The sequence below is a fragment of the Thermobia domestica genome, chromosome 1, assembly GCF_964235325.1.
Source record: "Thermobia domestica chromosome 1, izTheDome1.hap1.1, whole genome shotgun sequence".
Classification (NCBI taxonomy): Eukaryota; Metazoa; Arthropoda; class Insecta; order Zygentoma; family Lepismatidae; genus Thermobia; species Thermobia domestica.
In genome coordinates, this window is record NC_137454.1 from 330,254,047 (window position 1) to 330,275,700 (window position 21,654).

Genomic DNA, 21,654 nt, shown 5'->3' on the forward strand with positions numbered 1-21,654 from the left:
GTGAGTGGAAAAAATGCTTACGCGTACTTGTCACATCTCAGTACTGATGAAACATTCATTCATTTCATGCATTCTTTTTATCACTATAGAATGGTAGGTCAGTTAAATGCTGATGCAATGGTCTCGAGTTTGATTCCCAGTATGACAGCAATAAAACACTCATTTCAGTAACATAATTATTTTTTAAAAAACGTTGATTTCTAGTACGCGTGCTTTAATAATGTGATTCTGAACGTCACCGCCAGGGAATCAAACTCAGAACCTTTACATGAATTGCTTAGTTAAGAATTTATCATGAATGTTATGATTTTCTGTTTATCAGGTGATTAAGATTTTTCTTTCTTCTTTTCTTTTGTAGTAAATTCAAGCTGCTCAATTCCTTTTTCCCTTACACATTTATCGTAATTGTACCTGTTTGTTTGTTTTCTCCTTTTTTAACCATGGCCGAATCGGGTTTTACTGTTCGTAATGAAATAACTCGTCATTATAGACGATTTAACATTGAGGGCAGAATGGTGGAAGTACAATTTAATGCACCGCCCGTAGGAACCGATATTATCCAATACGTGCATAATAGTTTCCAAGCAATGCTGGACCATTTATTAGCCAATGTCGACGACGAGGCGATGGTTGGTTTATCGATAATATCACCACGCAACACCAATAAGCCATTTTGGGTGAGTTTTCGCCAAGCCCAAAACATGACACTGGAAACGATGTGGGCCTCGTTCGAAAGAGTTTTACAAAGTAACAATGCATTTCTCCTGCACGAACCATTCACCGTTCATTTTCATCGTGTGGATATACCACGTGGCTATGGCGGTTTGCGGCAAGGAATACTTCAAAATGAAGAATTGTTACGTAGTAAGCGAGGGATTGTACGCGTAAAAAATCAAGATTAAAGGTGCCTGGCGTACGCCCTTGTTATTGCTAATGGTGTGAAGGCATACAAGAATGTAGATGTGAAACGATATTGGCAATATCAACGCTAATTGAAATATGTTGTGGACGATGAAGTCGATGCGTTAGGTGCAAATGCAGGAGTGAATTTGGATCATGGTGCCAGTGTAAATGAAATTCGACAATTCCAGTCATACCTCAAAGAATATAAAATTACAGTCTATACCAGTTTCACAGGCCGTGACATCATGTACGAGGGGCCCAACGACGAAAATCGCACTCCCATAAATTTGATTTGTTGGCTGGCCATTTTGACATCATCCAATCTTTAACTGCTTGTTTTGCAACCAAGTTCTACTGTGAAGCGTGCCATAAAAAGTATAGTAAACGTAATGAACATGTGAAAAATTGTCCTGTAAAGTGCTCCAAATGTTTACAGAGACCTCTATGCGACAAGAATCAAATGCCGATATTGTACAACGACTGCAATCGTCAATTTTACGGCGAAGAATGTTTTAATAATCATCGTAATATTGTATATCATCAAGGGGAACCTGTATGCAAAATGGTGAAGAAATGTACTAAATGCTACAGAGTATATTCTTTTTTGCATACTGGACAACGCATTCATGATTGTAATGAGATATTTTGTAATGTTTGTAAGAAGATTGTTCCGGGATCGCATCAATGTTTCATGCTTCCCGATCGACAATGCTTAAAACCCGGTGTTCCTTCACTCATGCACGCAAAGAAAGCCTTATTGATTTTCTACGATATAGAATCCATGGAAGACAAGAATATTGGCGATAATATGTATGTACACGTTCCGAATTTATTGGTTGCACAACAAGTATGTTATATGTGTGTTGAAAACGATAATATCAAGCAGTCTTGCAGTACGTGTGGTTAGCGCCAGCACATTTTCCAAGGAGAGGATCCAGTTCATGATTTTCTCCAGTGCTTGCGGGAACGTCGTCCCAATATAAATAGGATTTTCTGTCTCGCTCACAACTCGAAGGGCTACGATGGACATTTTATTCTAAAGACCATGGTAGAACAATGCCAATGGAGACCTGACGTCATATTAAATGGGACCAAGATACTGAGTTTAACGTTGAATAATCTGACGTTCATTGACTCTTTGAACTTCCTATCTATGGCATTAAGCAAATTGTAAAAAGCGTTTAATTTACCCGCAACCAAAGGATACTTCCCGCATTTCTTCAACACCAAAGAAAATCAATCATATATTGGACCACTTCCGGAAACGAAGTATTATGGTGCAAATGAAATGACCGTCGAAGACAGGAACAAATTCATGCAGTGGTACAACGATCATCGTTATGACACGTTTGATTTCCAGAAGGACATTATCAACTATTGTATTCAAGATGTCAATGTACTGCGACAAGCATGCGTTTCGTTTATGACGTCATTTGAAGCAGAAACCAAAGTGAATCCCTTCTTGGAGACGATAACGATTGCAAGTGCTTCTAATTTAGTATTCCACCGGAATTTCCTCAATCCCAACACCATTGGAATTCTACCGGCACATGGCTATCGATGGAGAAGTACCCAATCGATCGCTGCAATGCAATGGCTGGCCTACATTGAAAAAACCGAAGGAAAACAAATCATACGTGCGGCTCGACAAAAAGAAGTGTTTATTGCGGGATTTCATGTTGATGGCTACTACCAAGATCCTGAGACGTTAGAGGAGCACATCTATGAGCATGCCGGCTGTTTTTATCACGGCTGTAAAGTGTGTATTACTACAGGCCGTAATCAGTCCATCTACGGCAATCCAGAAGACACCATGAATTGAATTCCGTTATGAACGAACGCAACGAAAAAATGCAAGACTGTGTGAATTGGGGTACATTGTACATGAAATGTGAGAGTGCAAATTTAAACAGTTCTTGAAACAAAATCCAGCAATGGCGACGTATCTCAAGAATCATCCGTACATGAACCGCAGACCAGTAAATCCAAGAGATAGCTTTTTTGGAGGAAGGACCAATTGTGTGAAATTGTACCACCAAGTTGACGAAAAAGCAGGAGAAAAAATAAAATATTTTGATATTGTTTCGCTTTATCCTTACATAAATAAGTGTGCTAAATACCCTGTAGGTCATCCTAGAATTTATCTACAGGGTGATGAAAATATACCACCAATAAATAAAGTCAATGGTCTGATCAAAATGACGATATTGCCAAGTCGCCATCTTTATCATGGTCTCCTGCCTTACCGATGTAACAAGAAACTACTGTTTCCACTGTGTGCTGCTTGTGCCGATGAAATGAACCCAGACCCTACAGCAACGTGTACTCACAACGATCAGGAGCGATGTCTCACTGTAACATGGGTATCATATGAAATACAGAAGGCAATAGAATTAGGATATCAACCGGTGGAAATCTTTGAAATTTGGGATTATGACATTGAACAACATGATCCCATCACGAAAACAGGTGGCTTGTTCACGGAATACATCAATACGTTTTTGAAATCGAAAATGGAAGCTTCTGACTGGCCCAGTTCCTGTGTGACCGAAGAAGACAAATCAAAATTTATACAAACCGTCCTGGAACGTGAAGGTATTGCATTGGATCCGACCAAAATTGAAAATAATCCTGCACGAAGAAGTTTATCTAAGCTTTGTGTTAACGCTCTATGGGGAAAGCTTTCTCAGCGTTCAAACTTTAGCCAGACCACAATTATTGATCGGCCGGAAGAATTTTATGAAAAACTCACTTCCCCCGACATTAAAAGCCATCAAATTATTCACATCAATGATACGATGTTGTATGCGTTCTGGGAGTACAATGAACATGTGCGTGTTCAAAACCGGAACACCAATGTCGTGTTAGGTGCATTTACAACATGTCAGGCACGTCTGGAACTGTACAAGTACCTGGAAATGTTGCAGGAACGTGTTTTATATTTCGACACGGATTCTGTGATTTTTACAGAAAAGCCCAGGGAGCCAACCATTGAACAGATGCTTATCGGATGAGATGGAGTCTTATGGACAACGAGCGTACATCAAGACATTTGTCAGTGGAGGGCCGAAAAATTACAGCTTAGAAATATACAATCCAGATACCAACGTCACCAGTTACGTATGTAAAATTAGAGGATTTACATTAAACTATGATGCAGAACAGCAATTAAATTTCAACACGCTAAAAGAAATGATTACAAATCAATGCCGTGGACAAGTCACCATTACCATCCCCCATAAAATATACTGGAGCAAAGACCATACCATCTTCACACGCAAAGAAGAAAAAATGTACAGCATTCAATACACAAAACGTCGATTTAAAGAACTCAATTCCTATGATACGGTCCCGTACGGGTACGTTAAAAAACGGAAGTTGGAACTGGAAAAAGATGATGATAAAGAAAAAACTGTAAACACTCAATGAGGCCGCCATTTCTTTTTCCTTTTCCTTTTTTCATCCTTGACCACAAAACAGCAACACCAAGAAGAAAAAAAACGCAGTACCCAGAAGAGATTATAAACCACCAACACCATCAGTGGAAGAAGTGCAGTCATCTCGTACCCAAGGAGAAACCTTGACCATAAAGGAGCAACACCAAGAAAAATGCAGTACCCAGAAGAGTTCATAAACCACCAATACCACCATCAGTGGAAGAAATGCTGTCATCTCGTACCCGAGGAGGAAGATGAGCCTAAACAGATCCATCATTTACGATTAAGTTTTATTTCTCTCTTATGAATATTGACCCGTTTTTATTGTTTCAGGAAAAAGAAAGAAACTCATAAAGTAATCCGTTGTTTCTTCTTTTTCTTTACAGGATACGTCTACAAGATTCGAAGATGATGACACTTCCAAAATATTCATTAACTAGATCCTGTATTTATTATGTTAATAAAATTGTATGAGAAGAGCACATACCTTTCGTTAAAATACAAGCTGAAAAAAAAAATATGTTTTATTATTTCTTAAAACCATGAACACTTGTTTTCAAATAATGGTAATCTTGAAAATTTAAGGTGGAAAATATATTCAAAATTTGGTTTAAATGATTAGTTTGAAAATATTTTGTTCGAAAAATTAATTAAAGAATTTTAAGTGTCCAAAATTTGGTTTTTAATTTAGTTCAAAAAAATTGATTTGAAAATTTTCAAATGTGGTTTACATCTTTAGTTCGAAACTTGTTTTTAAAAATTGGTTCGAAAATGTTTTTTAAAAAATTTTTTAGTTCGAAAAAAATTTGATTTGAAAATTTAGTTCGAAAGTTTTTAGTTTAAAATATTTTTTTTCGAAAAATTTTTGTTTATTTTTTTTAGTTCGAAATTTTTTTTGGATCGAAAATTTTTTGATTTGAAAATTTAGTTCGAAAGTTTTTAGTTTAAAATTTTTTTGTTCGAAAAAAATTGTTTAAAATTTTTAGTTCGAAAATGTATTGAAATTTTTGTTTCAAAATTTTTAGTTCGAAAATTTTTTTGTTTGAAAATTTTTGTTTAAAATTTTTTAGTTACAATTTTTTTTAGTTCCAAACAATTTTAGTTTAAAATTTCTTGCACTCTGCGGAACCGTTTCGAAAAGAATCGGAGCAGTTTAGGTAAGAAAAATCTTGCAACACTGTTTCCATTAATCAAGCGCTTACTGAGCGTTTAAAAAAATTGCTTAAACTCACAACAATGTGCTATAAGAAATCTACATGCGACAAGGATGGACCCCTCTTACACCATTGTTCCTTTCAGAGACATAGGCTACTAATTCAAGGACAGGATCTCCATACGTAAACATATTAGGCGGGCTGTCTCTCCATCATGGTAAGAAAGCTGGTAATCATCTTATCTGTCAAAGAGGACGATAATATTTAATGTAAACTTCTGTACAATGTCATGATACCTAAAAAAGGGTTATTTAAGGAGGAGGTTCAACCCTCCATGGGAAATTTAAGGTACCAAAAAGGATAACCATAAAAGGGAACAAAATTCTAAAATCCAGGTCAAGGGTGATCACCGTCATATCACGTAACCTAAAAAAAATTGAATTTCTAGCATGGGCTGGGGTAAGATTATGTGACTTCTATCCTCCAATCAAAATTGAGGTACCAAAGTACTCATCTTACACATAAAATGAAACAAATGAGAGAGGGATTTCCACACGTTATACCATGTAATCTGTTCACTGTGTGGCGGGTCTAAAATCATGTGACTTCTATCCTCCAATCAGTATCGTAGTACCAAAGTATACATCAAAGAAGATACCCGATTTTCCAAAATCCCAGGGTTTCAGATCACGTGACCTCTATCAGCCAAGCAGCATCAGGGTACGAAAGCATTCATCTTACCCGTAAAAGGGAACAAATTTCAAAATCCCGGGTGAGGGATTTCCCGCGGGGTGACTCATGACGTCATACTACGTGACCTGGAAATTTGAATTTCCCGCCTGGGTGGGGCCTAAAGTCACGTGACCTCTCTCAGCCAATCAGAATCGAGGTACCAAAGCACTCATCTTAGCCGTAAAAGGGAACGGATATCAAAAATCCCGGTCATAAAAGAGAGTGAGGATGAGTCATTCGCGCCAACGGGGGGAGTACTACTGGTATCCTCTTGCTTACTATAGAAATCAGTACGAAGCATACCTTATCCGTATGCTACATAGGCACTGCCCTTAGATGTTACATCATGTTGTTGCGGGATGTCTGACATATAACAGTTTTCCGTATATCATATGCATATACTTATGTTACCTTAGTCAGATATATGTTATATACGTCCATTTGTATGTGAGATCCTGACCGCCTACATTGTTTCATACGGAAAGTACGTATAGATGGAACACTTATACAGAAAGTATTATAAAACATGAGTTGTCAGTTATACGTCTCCTGCACGTTAAGTCCAAAAACTACAGGAATTACACATGTAACCTAGCTTTTTAAGTCCGTCACCTACATTTCCTTTTCTCAGTGTACTCTGTAGAAACAAGTTAAAGGGATTTTCATGAATCGAAAAATTTTCATCACGATGTAGAAACAAGTGGAAAAAACTTTTCATAATCCGGAGAATTTTGGATATTATGTATAGTGATGTTTGGTGGAAAATTTTCCACTATATTTAACTGCACATTCAGCTATAAAATTCAATTTATAGAGGAAAGTTAGACAGCAAAAAATTATCATTTTCCAATTAGCTTTCGGAAACCAGAAAATTTTCTATTTCAAGTTGGGAAGTAAAAATATACAGTATTTCTCTCTCTCTTTCTCTCTCTCTCTCTCTCTCTCTCTCTCTCTCTCTCTCTATGTCTGTGTGTGCATGTGTGTAAGTTGCAGGGAACACACATTGAGTTCGTGAAGAAATATGTTTTTTTATTTTGTAAATTAAAATGAAATTACTTGTTGATTTTAGAACGCAGTGCTAATAGTGCAGCTTTTTATGTTTCTTTTATTATTTTATTGGAAGAACAATTACGCAAATCAGCTTCCTTATTAGTTATATTTCACTTTCTTCTGAATGACTATATGAATAAATAAATGTTTATTTCCAGAAAATGATGCTTTCATGACTTACTTAAACTCGAATTTTGGGTAGTCAAATTTATAGTAGGCACTTTATATTATATCTACTTATTTATAAATGTTGCAGTATGTAAATCTAGAAAAGTAGTAAAGCTATGAGAAAACTTCGTCTTACGCGTATTAAACTGACGAAATATAATTTTGTGATATCATATGTGGATTCTGAGGAAAGAACGCATTGAAGTTTTTGAAACATTCTTGAAATGAAGAATCGTTAGATTTTCACTTCATAAAAAATTTTAAGACAATGTTTATTACCAATAAATTTTACGGCTAAACAAGGATGTAGGAATAAGTGGAGTATGTTTTTATGAATCGAAAATTATTCATGACTTTTAATAAATTGTAATTTTAAATAATTGAATCCGGTTCCCGAAAGCTAATTGGAAAATTATAATTTGTTGTTGACTAACTTTCCTCTACAGAAATTCAACTTTGTTGCTCTATGTGCAGTTAGACATAGTGGAAACTTTTCCACCAAACATCACTATAGACAATATCCAAAATTGTCCGGATTATGGAAAGTTTTTTTCCACTTGTTTCTACATTGCGATGAAAATTTTCCGATCTATAAAAGTTCCTTTCACTTGTTTCTACAGAGCAATAAAACTTTCCGATTCACAAAAAGTTGTTTTACTTTTTGCTTCAAAATGATGAAAATTTTCCGTCTCATAAAAAGTTCTTCATTTTTTTCCATATAAGACGGAAAATATTTCGATTCATGAAAAATTGTTTAACTTGTTCGTACACAGTACTGACAATTGTGAGAGCCATGAAAATTTTCAGATTCTTTGAACGATCTTTCACTTTTTAACATTTCTATACATGAATTCAACCAATTTTATGATTGCTGAGAAATTGTTACTTGATTACTGACATTTTTTAAAACGGAAAAATTTTCCGAAAAAATATAGCGGAAAATTTTCCACTTCACATCACTACCATCATGTTCCAGTCGACAACTGGTACCTCTTGCCCAAATCGTCCAGTTACAGTTTCGGCAACATATTGTTGCCTTCATGAAACACATTATGAAATTATTATCAGACTACAGTTTTTACATTTCATAAAATGTTACGTGGTCATCATATACACGTACTTTCATAGTGTGTATGATGAGAGCAATTATATGTTGCCGAAACTATAATACAGAATAGTAATATTAGTATTATCTTCAGTTAGATTATATTTTCATTTAAGTTATTCATAGTTTCAAAGGTATAATGAGTAGTATTCAGCCATTTTCCATCAAAATCAATCTTTCTAAAAATCAAGGTTATTTTGGAACATGTTTCATTGCGGGTGGGAGAAGGGAAGGGGAGCGTAATCCATCTTTTTATCTTCACTGTTTCTAATCCACATGCCATGAGGATTATTGGGAAATCTCAAAGGAAATACATACCATATTGCTCAAAAATCAAATATGATTTTTACATAAATTATTGTAGAACATTCTTTTAAACTCTTGAGTCGGGAGATGCTTGTGAATTAATCTTTAATTTTTGACAAATTTTAACTCCAAGCTGTGAGCATAGCTGGGACATGTCAAACAGAATGTACACTTGTTGCTCGAAAATTTAAGTGAAAATTTTAAGTTAATAATTTGGTATCCTTTCTATCTGCGTATATAAAAGTAAAAATGATCTTGTCCGTGACCTATCACGGGAAAACGGTTTAACCGTTTGAAATATTTTCTTTATTTATAGTTACTACTTACCTCAAAGTGAAGTTTTAATCATATCAGTTTGATTAAAATGTGTGTCTTAAGAGACAGAGGAGATTAAAAATTTGTGGCAAAATAAAAGTATCTCAGGTATTATTGTCCTTTCATACGCAATCACTCCAGAGTCGTTACGGAGTTCAGTCACTGATTGTGGAAAAACATATGAACCAGACAACCTGCAGCAGACACCGAGGTTTCTTTTTCTCTTATGTTTATTTTCCTTTTATTGCCCAAATTTTGGATTATGTTGCCAGGACACACAGAAATACACGGAACATGCAGAAATACACACACATATAGCCATTCCTAGTTCGAGATTGCAGTGTCCACGCGGCGGCTGTCCGGTTCATTTAGTTCGTAGAAGCATTTCCACTGTCTTAAGTTATTCCACTTAGTGTTTGAATATTCAAACTATTACGGAAGAAAATTCAAAACGAATTTCTTTCATTACTGCACCAACGCATATTGTAAAACTCAAAACTCATCTTTGTAACTTTGTTTAAAACAATATAAAAAAGATCGTGAATTTGAAGCATTTCAAGTCTTTCTTAACAGCATATGCAATATGAAAATTTATTAAAATTTATACAAAAACGAATTAAAGGTATGCATAAAATAAGTTTTTTCATTATTATTATTTTATATTGTGTTAAAAAATTCCCCGTCGGGGAGGGATGGAAAACTCGCGACTAGAGCAGGTTACGGAAAGGTCAAGTGTGCGTGTTTCGTCTGATCAGTATAATATATATCTAGATATACTTGCAACCTTGTGCGGTGATGGTCACTGCAATGTCCCTGTTTGAAAGCCACAATTTAAAGCAATGCTTTTCCTCAAGTGACGGACACTGAAAATTACGCGAGGGCGGTAAGTGACGACAACTGCGGTGTCTTCGTACGAAAGCTCCAATTTAAAACAATGTTTCACAAGCAGTAATGCAATCCAAAGACGTTATTCGGTGACATCGTATGAAAGAGGTGTTAGAAACGTAAAACGCAGTTTATAAAATTTTCATTATTAAAATTGGACATGTATCCTAGTGCTTTTAAAAATTCCATTCCTGAGGCGGAAGAAGGGAAGCAATTTCTGTAAGTAACTGTCTCTCCATACTCAAGTTGACTTTGCAGATCTCATCAACATACAAAAACCGATGAATCATTCGAGTTGTTGAGTTGGGGTTTAGCGTCTCAGTCAGCATCGGGGCTATATGAGACGTAGACCTAGAGTTTAAAGAGAGATTTGAACCAAATGAGTTGCCGTCAAGAATCAAACCTAGGTCTGTCGCTCCAAAGAAATGTCGCTAATCATACAGCCATGAGTGGGCTCCTGGATAGTTCGAAACTTCGTTTTGAACATAGTTAATACTACCTCAAACTGGGATTTTGTTGTGTTACGTTAATTAAAATGTGCGTTGTAAGATTTACAGAGAATTTTAAATGTGAGACAAAAATAGATAGGTACTGATACAGCGTTTTCGGAAATGTCTACTTCTTAGAGCTATGAGAGGCAGCCATTTCTATTATATTTTAATTCCCCACTTTCTATTCATCAAATCTCTAAAGTGAGGAAACTATTGAAAGTTTTAAAATTCGTTTGTGTGCATGCTTAGCACTTAGGTTTACCTGCGTCTTTATCATACACTTTGATAGAAATGCGCGTCCCAGCAAAATTTAAGAGAGAGTAATTTTTTTGTGAGAAAAATAGTTGCATTATTTGCACATAGTTACCACTTTGTTAAGCTGAGTTCTTATAACGTCATTACCATTCAAATACGCATCCTAAGGGACAAGATGAGGGAGGAAAGAGACTCAAATATAACTTTCAAGTATTATCCATCAAACTATTTTTCCAGGGGAAAGTACTGATACTGCATCTAGAATTACTTAAATACGGATACTTCGAGATTCAGGGAACTTAGTGACATTGCCCGTCTTCCAACTGAATCCCAAACATGTATTGTAATGTAGGTCAAGGAATATTAAACTATTACTTTAGGTATACAAAAAGTAATCCCACCGCCCCTAAATGTCTGTCCTCCACTTGACCCGGCGTCATCATTTTTCCCTGCTTATGCTAGATCTATTTCAACCTAACCGATAATGAACCTAACCGATAATCCCGTAAACAAAACGTACACTATGTTTCTAATACAATCTAATAACTTTTACTTAGTTTATACAGGAAAATTGTCTGGTATGTGTGTAACAACTTTCATTATGGGGTGGGTTTTACATCAGCTTTCTTCGTAGATTCCGAAAAGAGTTATTTTGAAAGGTTAGTCAGAGCCAAATACCATGGGCGTCGTTAGCAGAGGAGGGTTGGGGTACGCGTTCCCCCAGATTTTAGTCAGATATATTTAAAGAAACTATACTAGTTTGTATATATAACTTTTGTCGGAAAAAGGATTTTGATTTTGATTCATCCGACCCCCCAAGATTTAAAAAGCTAACGACGCCAGTGCAAATACCAAGATTTATTAAAATTGAATAAGTTTAACAATGATTATCGTATAAATACAGAGACACGAGTCCAATGGCAGAAGATCGCTACGATCGCTTCAATACTATATATATATATATAAAGTCCTATGCTCTTTAGGGCTAGATACCGTCTGTTCCCTTTAAAACTTGATAGTATTTAAATACTACAACATGTGTGTAGAAACAAAAATCTCTTATTTGTATCATAAATAGAAGTAAAGTTCTCCGCAATTAAGCTGTAGATATTATTAAAAATATCCTTGTAATAACAACAAGAGACATCAGTCTGTCAGTCACACTTGTAATAGTTCAGTCAGGCTAATTACTTAGTTGTACCTAGCTGTTCTGCGTTTTACCTGATGGCAATACATGTTGTTAGCGTGTAGGCAATTTGCGAATGAGCAGAGGGCTTGGAAGCAACAATTAGTTTATTATGAAATATAAGTGCTTTATAGTAAACTCAAAAATTCTGCTTGTAATACATATCAAGAGTTAATAAATTTACTTCAAGAGTTGTGGTACATTTCAAGAATAACAATGCAACTTACTTCCAGAGTATATCTTAGTAGTTATGATACATACCGAAAGTAACAACGAGAGTTTGAGTTTCCATTGTGGTATATAACAAGAGTAATGAAACTTAATTGAAAAGTATTCCTTGTAGTAAGTACCAAGAGCAACACATATTACTTCAAGAGAAACCCTTATAGTAATACCAAAAGTAACAAAGAAAGTTACTTCAAGAGGTTCCTTTGTGATACGTATCAAGAGTGACAATAAGACTTACTTCAAGAGAATCATACTGATGTGAATTTTTCTTTCATAACAAATGATTTATTCTATATTTGAGGGTTGTTAATGAAATATTGATTCATAAATAGTAAGCTACTTCAAATCATCACGATGAGAAAAAAACTGTAGATGGCGTACTTAAAAAGATAGGTTACATGCGTAATTCCTGTAGTTTTCGGACTTAACGTACAACAGACGTATAACTGAAAACGCATGTTTTATAATACTTTCTGTATAAGTGTTCCATCTATACGTACTTTCCGTATGAAACAATATAGGCGGTCAGGATCTCACATACAAATGGACGTATATAGCATACAGCTGAGGAATGTAACGTAAGTATATGCATGTGATATACAGAAAACTGTTAGATGTCAGACATCCTGCAACGGCATGATGTAACATCCAAGGGAAGTGCCTATGTAGCATACGGATAACGTATGCTCCGTACTGATTTCTGTAGTAAGCAAGAGGATAACGTATATTTGTACAATATACCGCTGTCCGGAGAACGGCTTTTTCTCAGTGCAGAGTAGTTTGAGAAACAAATCTCAATTCTTTTTCCTAATTTCATCCTCCAGTAAATAATCCTTATTTGTGAGTCAGATAGAATGTTGAAGGACATTTTAAAACTCGTTGAACGGTATAGCGTCTAGGCGTTTGTAATACATATTTTTAAAAAATGATAAAAAAAAAAAGAAAAATCTTCTTCACCATGAAAGGGCTATGAAACGTATATTCCATTGACATTTCAAATCATTTTACTTTTTTTTTCACAATCGTAATACGAGGCGCATAATAACACTCACCAGTTATTTTTATTATTATATCTTAAAATAAGAAAATGAAGATTCGACCTCAAGGTACTACCTACTTCACCTTTACGTCACGTATTATGTATTGGTATCTTTATTATCATCTGCAATTATTAGTCAAAGAACGTTAGAAGTAAGGCATCCGCTACTGTGGATTCCCAACTCCGTAACTCAAAAATAACTTTCAACAGAAAAAAATATCATTCCTACCTAGTAATATGCTGAATTTGGTGAGATATAAACATATTATAACAATAATTTCCATGTGGAATGATTGGTCATATGAATTTAAGATAATACAAATTGCTACTTGTATACATGCCATTAAGACTTTCGGAATAGAAACATATTTCAAATTTTTTGTTAAGGACAATAGAACCAGAACTGTAAAGTCTACCAAGTCTATTTACATGAATATTACAATATCTTGTTATTGTCACCTATTGAACATACAGTATATTCAAAGTGCATTTCAAAATTGTGTAAGAATAAAGTTTCTATCGCCTTATCCTTTGCAAACATTATTTCATAAAGTTCAGAGATTTCTTCACGAAATGTTCGAGGAGTATTTTTTAAAAATGAAGCAGGAGTAAAATTACTCCTTCTTTATTGGCCGATTTCTTCCCAAAGCAGTATTGATTGTGGAAAGCCTGTTAAAACATAATTCGCGACATTCTCTCAAAACAGAATATTTTTTACGAAAGCTATAGTGGAACATAACTCGAAAATCGTCTTTGGGAGGGGGCGTAAAATCCACTTTCTCGATGGACGTTAACCCAAGAAATGAGGATCATTGTGAAATTTAAGAATGCACTCCGTATTTCATAAATGAAAATAAAACCTTTCCAAAGAAAATACTTGTACCTAATTACATTTTTATATGCGTTCAGTTCAGGCAATATATCAGTTGTCTTCGTCAGAGAAACATTATAAAAGTACGAGGGTAGATCAAAAATTAAGGTTGCAAGGCCGATATTTCTCAAATTTGAATGATCAACAGGATGATTACATTAGACTTTCACCTGTTGCTGCACTTGAAGGAACACTTAGAAAGCCGTCTCGTAGCTTCAGGCATCGTGACAATGTGTCAGAACACGCAAGGACAAGTTTTTTTTTTTTTTAAAAAAAAAGGTGTGAATCTTCAAAATCCCACGATGCGAGAAGTGACTGAAAAAATATTAAGACTGTCGAAAAATAACCTAATGAATGTACTATCTGTTATCTGTATTGGTTGTATAAAATAGTATATACAAGTTTCACTGCAGGCTTTGTAACTTTACTTTTTGATTAATCCCTCGTATAATCTAAGCCTGTAGCTTGAATATTTCAAAAGTTATTGAAGTACAAACTAATGTTATAGCAAATATAATCAGAAGTTATCGAACTACAAACTAAAGTTATAGCTTACATATTTCAGAAGTTATCGAAGTAGAATTTTTGAAATATGTAAGCTCTAACCTTGGTTTGTATTTCGATAACTTGTGATTATATTTGCTATAACATTAATTTGTACTTCAATAAGCTAAGGTTATAAACTAAAATTATAAATTATATATTTGCGAAAATGTGATGAAGTCACTTCTCAAACATATAAACTGTAGCCATAAACTGTACTTGATGAAGGTAATGACATATTATCGAAACTATAATACAGAATAGTAATAATAAGGGTTTTCTTCCGTAAGATTCCATTCTTTATTCAAGTTATACGTAGTTTAAAAGGTAGAATGAGTACTATTCAGCTGTTTTCGAACAAAATCGAACATGTTTTCAAATAAAACATCATGGATTTTTTTATCGTTTGGTAAATTTGAGGGTAAATTATTATCTTTATTTCTTCCCCTACGAGGTAAATTAATATCTGATTCTACTGTACATCCAATGGGGATCATTGGGAAACCTCGTAGGAAAGACACTCAATATTGCTTAAAAACCGAATATATTTACACAAATTAGTATCGTAAGATACATTTCTTAACTCTAATCGAAAGGTGAATATGAATTTATACTTTCGGAATACAGCAAATATGGAATACATTTGAAAAAAAAGAAAGAAAATCTGTGGAAAGGATAAATTTGTACTAAGCAGAAAAGACGAAGGAGGATCATTTTAACTAGCTCAATATTTCTGTACCATTTTGTGCTATTCAAATAAACAAAGGAATAAATGTGTGTGGTCTATTTTATTTTTGTACCAATCAAAAGAGAACCAAAGAAGGTCCATTTTAACTAGCTCGACATTTTATACCTTTTTGTGCCATTCAAAGAAATGAATAAATAAATTCCGGTGTTCTATTTCGTTTTGTGTCAACGAGAGAAAAGCTGAGAAGGACCATTTTTGACTGGCTTAAACAAACGAAGGGATAAATTTGTGTAATCTAGTTAGTTTTAGTACCAAACAGAAAAAGCAAAGAAATACCATTTTACTAACTAATAATTTTTGTGCTATACAAATAAACAAAAGAATAAATTTGTACTAGCCAGAGAAAGCGAAAAAATTACCATTTTAACTAACTCAGAATTTATACCTTTTTGTTCTATTTAAACTAACGATAGGATAAATTTGTGTAACCTATTCAATTTTGTAACAAGAAGAAAAAATGAACTATTGTCGTTTTCACAAGCTCAGCATGTTATATCTTTTAGTGCTACTCAAACAAACATAGCAATAAATTTGAGTGTCTTATTTTCTTTTGTACCAACGGTGAAAAGCGAAGAAGGAATATTTTTAAATAACTCAGCATTTTATACTTATTGTACTACTCAAGTAAACAAACGAATAAATTTGTTTGACCCATTTAGTTTTGTACCAACTAAAAAAAGCGAAGAAGGACCATTTTAACTAGCTCAGAATTTCTGTACCTTTTGTGCTACTCAAATAAAGGAAGCAATAAATTTGAGTGACGTAAGCAAAGAAGGTCCATTTTAACTAGCTCAGCATTTTATACCTTTCTAGGGGATTCAAATAAACGAAGGGTTAAATTTGAGTGACCTATTCAACTTTGTAAAAAGCAGAAAAAATTGATGAATGAATAAATTTTGTTGGCTTCTTTACTTCTGTTCCAAGAGAATCTCATTCTAGCGAAGAGAATCCATTTTAAATAGCTCAGTATTTGTCTGCATTTTGTAATACTGATATAAACGGAGGAATAAATTTGGATGTGCTTTGTTTTTGTACCAACAAGAACATCGTTTATTATAATCAGTACATAAATTACATAAATTCGAAGCTAACAAAAGGACCATTTTAACTAGCTGAGTGTTTTATACCATATTCTGATACTTGAATAAATGAAGGAATAAATTTGAGTTACCTATTTAATTTTGTACAAACAAGAAATCTCATTTTAACTAACTCAGCTTTTTATACCTTTCTGTTCTATTCAAATATACGAAGCAATACGTCTGTACTAACCAAAAAAAGCGAAGAAGAACATTTTTAACTAGCTCAGAATTTTATATAATTTTGTAGTACTAAAATAAACAAAGGAATAAATTTGTGTGGCCCATTTAGTTTTGTACCAACCACGAAAAAAAAGCGAAGAAGGATCGTTTTAACTAGCTCATTATTTTATTCCTCTTGTACTGCACAAATAAACAAAGGAATAAGTTTGTACCAACCAGAAAAAAACGAAGAAGGACCATTTTAACTAGCTGAGAATTTTATAGCTTTTGTATTACGTAAACAAACGTAGGAATAAATTTGTTCAAAGTGAAGACGCGAAGAAGGGCTAGTTTAACTAGCTCAGAATTATTGTACCATTTGTACACTCAAATAAGCGAAGGAATAAATTTGAGTGGCGTATTTACTTTCGTACCAACGAGAGAAGAAACCGAAGAAGAATCACTTTAGCTAGCTGAGTATATTTTATCATTTTGTAATATTTAAATAAACAAAGAAATAGATTTCACTAACCAGAAATGGAGAAGAAGGACCATTTTAAATAACTTTGCATTTTGTGCATGTTTGTGCTATTCAAATAAACGAGGAGTAAAGTTGAGTGGCTGAAGCAAAGAAGGTCCATGTTAACTAGCTCAAAATTTTATACCTTTTTTTGCTATTCAAATAAACGAAGGAATAAATTTGAGTGACCTATTCAATTTTGTACCAACGAGAAATGCCATTTTAACTGAGAATTTTAGTAGACTCCCATATTTATTCTTTCGTTTATTATAATCAGTACATAAATTACATAAATTCGAAGCTAGTTAAAATGGTCTCTTATTGCTTTCTCTGGTTAGAACAAATCCATTCTTCTGTTTATTTAAATAGTACAAAATGGTATAAAACAGCTAGTTAACATGGACCATTCTTCAATTTTTTATACTAATACATTCTTCTCTCTTTCTTATAAAATGGAATAGGGTACATGTTTGGCTTTTTTTCGAGTAGTACTAATTTATTCCTTTGTTTATTTAAACTCTGAGCTAGTCAAATTGGATCTTCGTTTTTTTCGTTATTTAAATAGTACAAAATTGTATGAAATTCTAAAGTGGTTAAAATGTTTCTTCTTCGCTTTTCTCTCTTTGGTCAAAAGTATATACGTTATTCAAATTTATTGTTTCGTTTGTTTGAGTAGCACAGAAAGGTATAACATCCTGAGCTAGTTCGAATGGTATTTCTTCAGTTTTCTCTTCTTGGTACAAATTTATTGCTTTGTTTGTTTAGATACTACAAAAAGGTATAAAATACGCAGCTGGTTAAAAATGCACTTCGGGTTTTTTTCTGGTTGTTACAAAACTAAGTGCTCCACTCAAATATAATTCTTCGTTTATTTGAGCAGTACAAAAGTTACATTAATTCTGAGCTAGTTGAAATGGCATTTCTTGTTGGTACAAAATTCAATAGGCCACTCAATTCATCTCTATGTTTATTTAAGTAGTACAAGATGATCTATAATACTCAGCTAGCTAAAATGATCCTTCGCTTTTTTTGTTGGTACATTAGAACAGCTATATTTATTCTTTCGATTGTTTGAGTAGTACATTAGATACATAAATTCGAAGCTAGTTAAAATGGTCTTTTTCGCGTTTTCTTGTTGGTAAAATTGTATCCCTTTATTTATTTAGATAGTACAAGATGATTTAAAATACTCAGATAGTTAAATGGTCTTTCGTTTTTTCTCGTTGTTACAAAAAGTAGAACACACATATTTTTTCTTCGTTTAATTGAGGAGTACAAAAATTACATAAATTTGGAGCTACTTAAAATGGTCTCTTTTTGCTCTTTTCTGGTTATAACAAATTTATTCCTTTGTTTATTTAAATAGCACAGAATGATATAAAATTCCCTACTAAGTAAAATGGCATATCTTTGCTTTTATTACTTGGTATAAATTTATTTTTTCGTTTATTTGTATAGCCCAGAAAGGCATAAAACAATAAACTACTTAAAGTGGCCTTTCTTGGCTTCTTTAATACCCAAGTAAATAAGCCACTCAGATTTATTCCTTCTTCGCTTTTTTCTTTTTGGTACAAAATTAAATAGGTCAGTCAAATTTATCTGTCCCTTTTTACGTTTAAATGTTTGACCTTTGACCTCGATGATCAGTACTCTTGAAACATGTAGTAGTTTGTGCCCTATTACTAAATGTGGAAACTACCTCTATATGTTGCTCCGTTTGCGAGTTATTTACTTTTGAATATTTGGCGTATGATCTCGATGGTCAGTACTTTTGGGGTATGAAGAACTTGATGACTTATTAAAAAACCTGGATACAGAACCTCAATAGGTTGCTCCGTTTACGAGTTATTGTGTTTTAAATATTTGACATTTGACTTCGATGGTCAGTACTAATAGTACATGTAGCACTTGTCCTATTACTAAATGTGGAAATAGCAACTCAATATGTTGCACCGTTTAAAAGTTATTCGGCTTTAAATATTTGACCTTTGACCTCGATGGTCAGTATTTTCGGTACATGTAGAACTTGATGACCTATTATTAATTGTGGAAACAGTACCTCAATATGTTGCTCCGTTTACGAGTTATTTGGGTGTGAATATTTGACTTTTGACCTCGATAATCAGTACTTTTGGTGCATGTAGCAGTTGATGACCTATTACTAAATGTGGAAACAGCCCCAAAATATGTGGCTCCGTTTAAAACTTATTCGGGTTTAAATATCTGACCGTTGACCTCGATGGTCAGTACTTTTGGGAAATGTAGCAGTTGGTGGCTCATTACCAAATGTGGAAACAGCACCTATATATATTGCTCCGTTTACGAGTTATTCGGTTTAAATATTTGATATTTGACCTCGATGGTCAGTACTTTTGTAACATATAGTACTAGATGACTGAATTATAATTTCTGCTGTGTTACTTAGGGGTTGATAAGAGGGAACTGGTATACTCCTGCTATTGGTTGATATTCCCTGTTGTATTAAATGGGGTTTAAAAATAAGCCATACTGTTTATATATAGGGAGTGGCGAAAATAGGTGTCCGTAGTCTCTGTGTAATTTCTTATTGGATTATGTCACCGTTCTCTTAAGTAATCTTTGCTGTGTTACACAGGGGTCGATAAAAGGGAACGAGAACACCTCCATTATTCTGTTAGGTTAGTAGTCTTTGCTATTTTACATTGGGGTGCTGCAGAAATATACGTTCGTGGTTCCTGTGCTCATAGTCTTATGTAACTCTTGCTATGTTAAAATAGGGGTGGAAAAATAAGTCAAACTCTTTTATGAACTCTGCTATGTATTCATAGTCTTATGTAATTTTTGTTATGTTAAAATAGGGGTGGAAAATATGCCATACTCTTTTATTAGCTCTGCTACGTGTTCGTAGTGTTATATAATTTCTACTATGTTACATAAAAGTTGAAATATGTGTTCATAGTCTTTTCTGAGATCTGCTATTTTCGTAGTCTCTGTGTGATTTCTGCTATGTTGAAATAGGGGTGGAAAAATATGCCATACTCTTTTGTTAGCTCTGCTACGTGTTCGTAGTCTCATGTGATTTCTGCTATGATACATAAGTGTTGGAAAATGTGTTCATAGTTTTTTGTCAGATATGCTATGTTCGTAGTCTGCTATGTTAAAATAGGGGTTGAAAAATAGGTCATAAAAGGGAACGAATAAACCCCCAAAATGTCATAAAAGAGAACGAGTTTTCTGGGTGCTCCATTTTCCATGGTCGGATGGTACGTGGGTCATAACGTGTCGTGCGACACTGGACTATCGAGTACTTCGGATCAGGCGGAACCTGGATTGGCCTCTTATGAGCCAGATCGATCATTTTTACACTACTAACCCCAAATGCGGACATTGAGACGATTCACCTTGACTCATACGTGGAAGGTTGTCTCACCACTGAAAATTACCTTCCCCTAGTAATCGAGATCATCCTCGATCCTTTTTAGAGTCTCCATTACAAATCTGGTTTGTTTCGGTTGGTCATAGGGGTGTAGCGCTTGAAAGATTTGCACCTTATATGCATACAAATGAAGTCTTCTATAAATTATCTTAGGGACAGTTGATCGTGGAATGATCAGCTCGAGTGACGCTCTGCGAACTGACTTTGTTGAGCTTCTACTGAAGGTCTCTTTGACCTCATCTAGTTTCCTCATACGTTAATGCTTTGCCCGAGCTAAGTCGGTTGATACTCTCCGTGGTTAAAAACTTATCAAACCATTTTTTTATGCTCTTATCTGGTGGATCATATTCGTGCTTTCGTCTGAAGTTCCTTTGCACGGTAAATGGTGATTTAGTCTCAGCCGACCATAGCACACACTGCACTATCTCTTGTGCTGTTGTTATCTTTATTCATGAACACCTGAAACAAATAACAAAAATTCATATAAACTTTCTTACTGAACACCTGCAACAAATAGTAACAACTAACAATTAACAACAAAAACTGTTTGAGTTGCTCTTCAAAAGGTCGCAAACCGTTATTCTCTGGTACTAATAGTTTCTATGCAATTAATATTTGTAATCAGAGAGGTTTCATGTGGACACCCTTCTTATATATATATATATATATATATATATATATATATATATATATATAGAGAGAGAGAGAGAGAGAGAGAGAGAGAGAGAGAGAGAGAGAGAATAAGAGCCATAAATCATTTGGAACTTATGATTTGATTATCATTACCGTTATTTACAATCACAATTTCTTTTTCGTGCTATTGTCACTTTGAAAAATAGAAACAACGATAGGCACTACTGTTACTAGGTATTTTGCTGGGGGGAAGAGGACATTGGTTCTTTATATCTGAAAGTTAAAAACAGTGATAATTTCAGAAGATTTCGAAGTTTCAATTATATTACACTGAAGATGCAAAACAGTACTACAAAAATTTGGAAATATATATTGAGAACGATAGGAGATGTGATTTCGGGGAGAAATTCCTCTCCGAGCAACTCCCTG

At 34.2% G+C, this 21,654-nt stretch overlaps 1 pseudogene; it reads left to right on the forward strand.

Moving 5' to 3' along the window:
* The first annotated feature begins 1,639 nt into the window (after positions 1-1,639).
* Positions 1,640-21,654, forward strand: part of LOC145681045 (uncharacterized) — an 82,718-nt pseudogene continuing 62,703 nt past the window's right edge.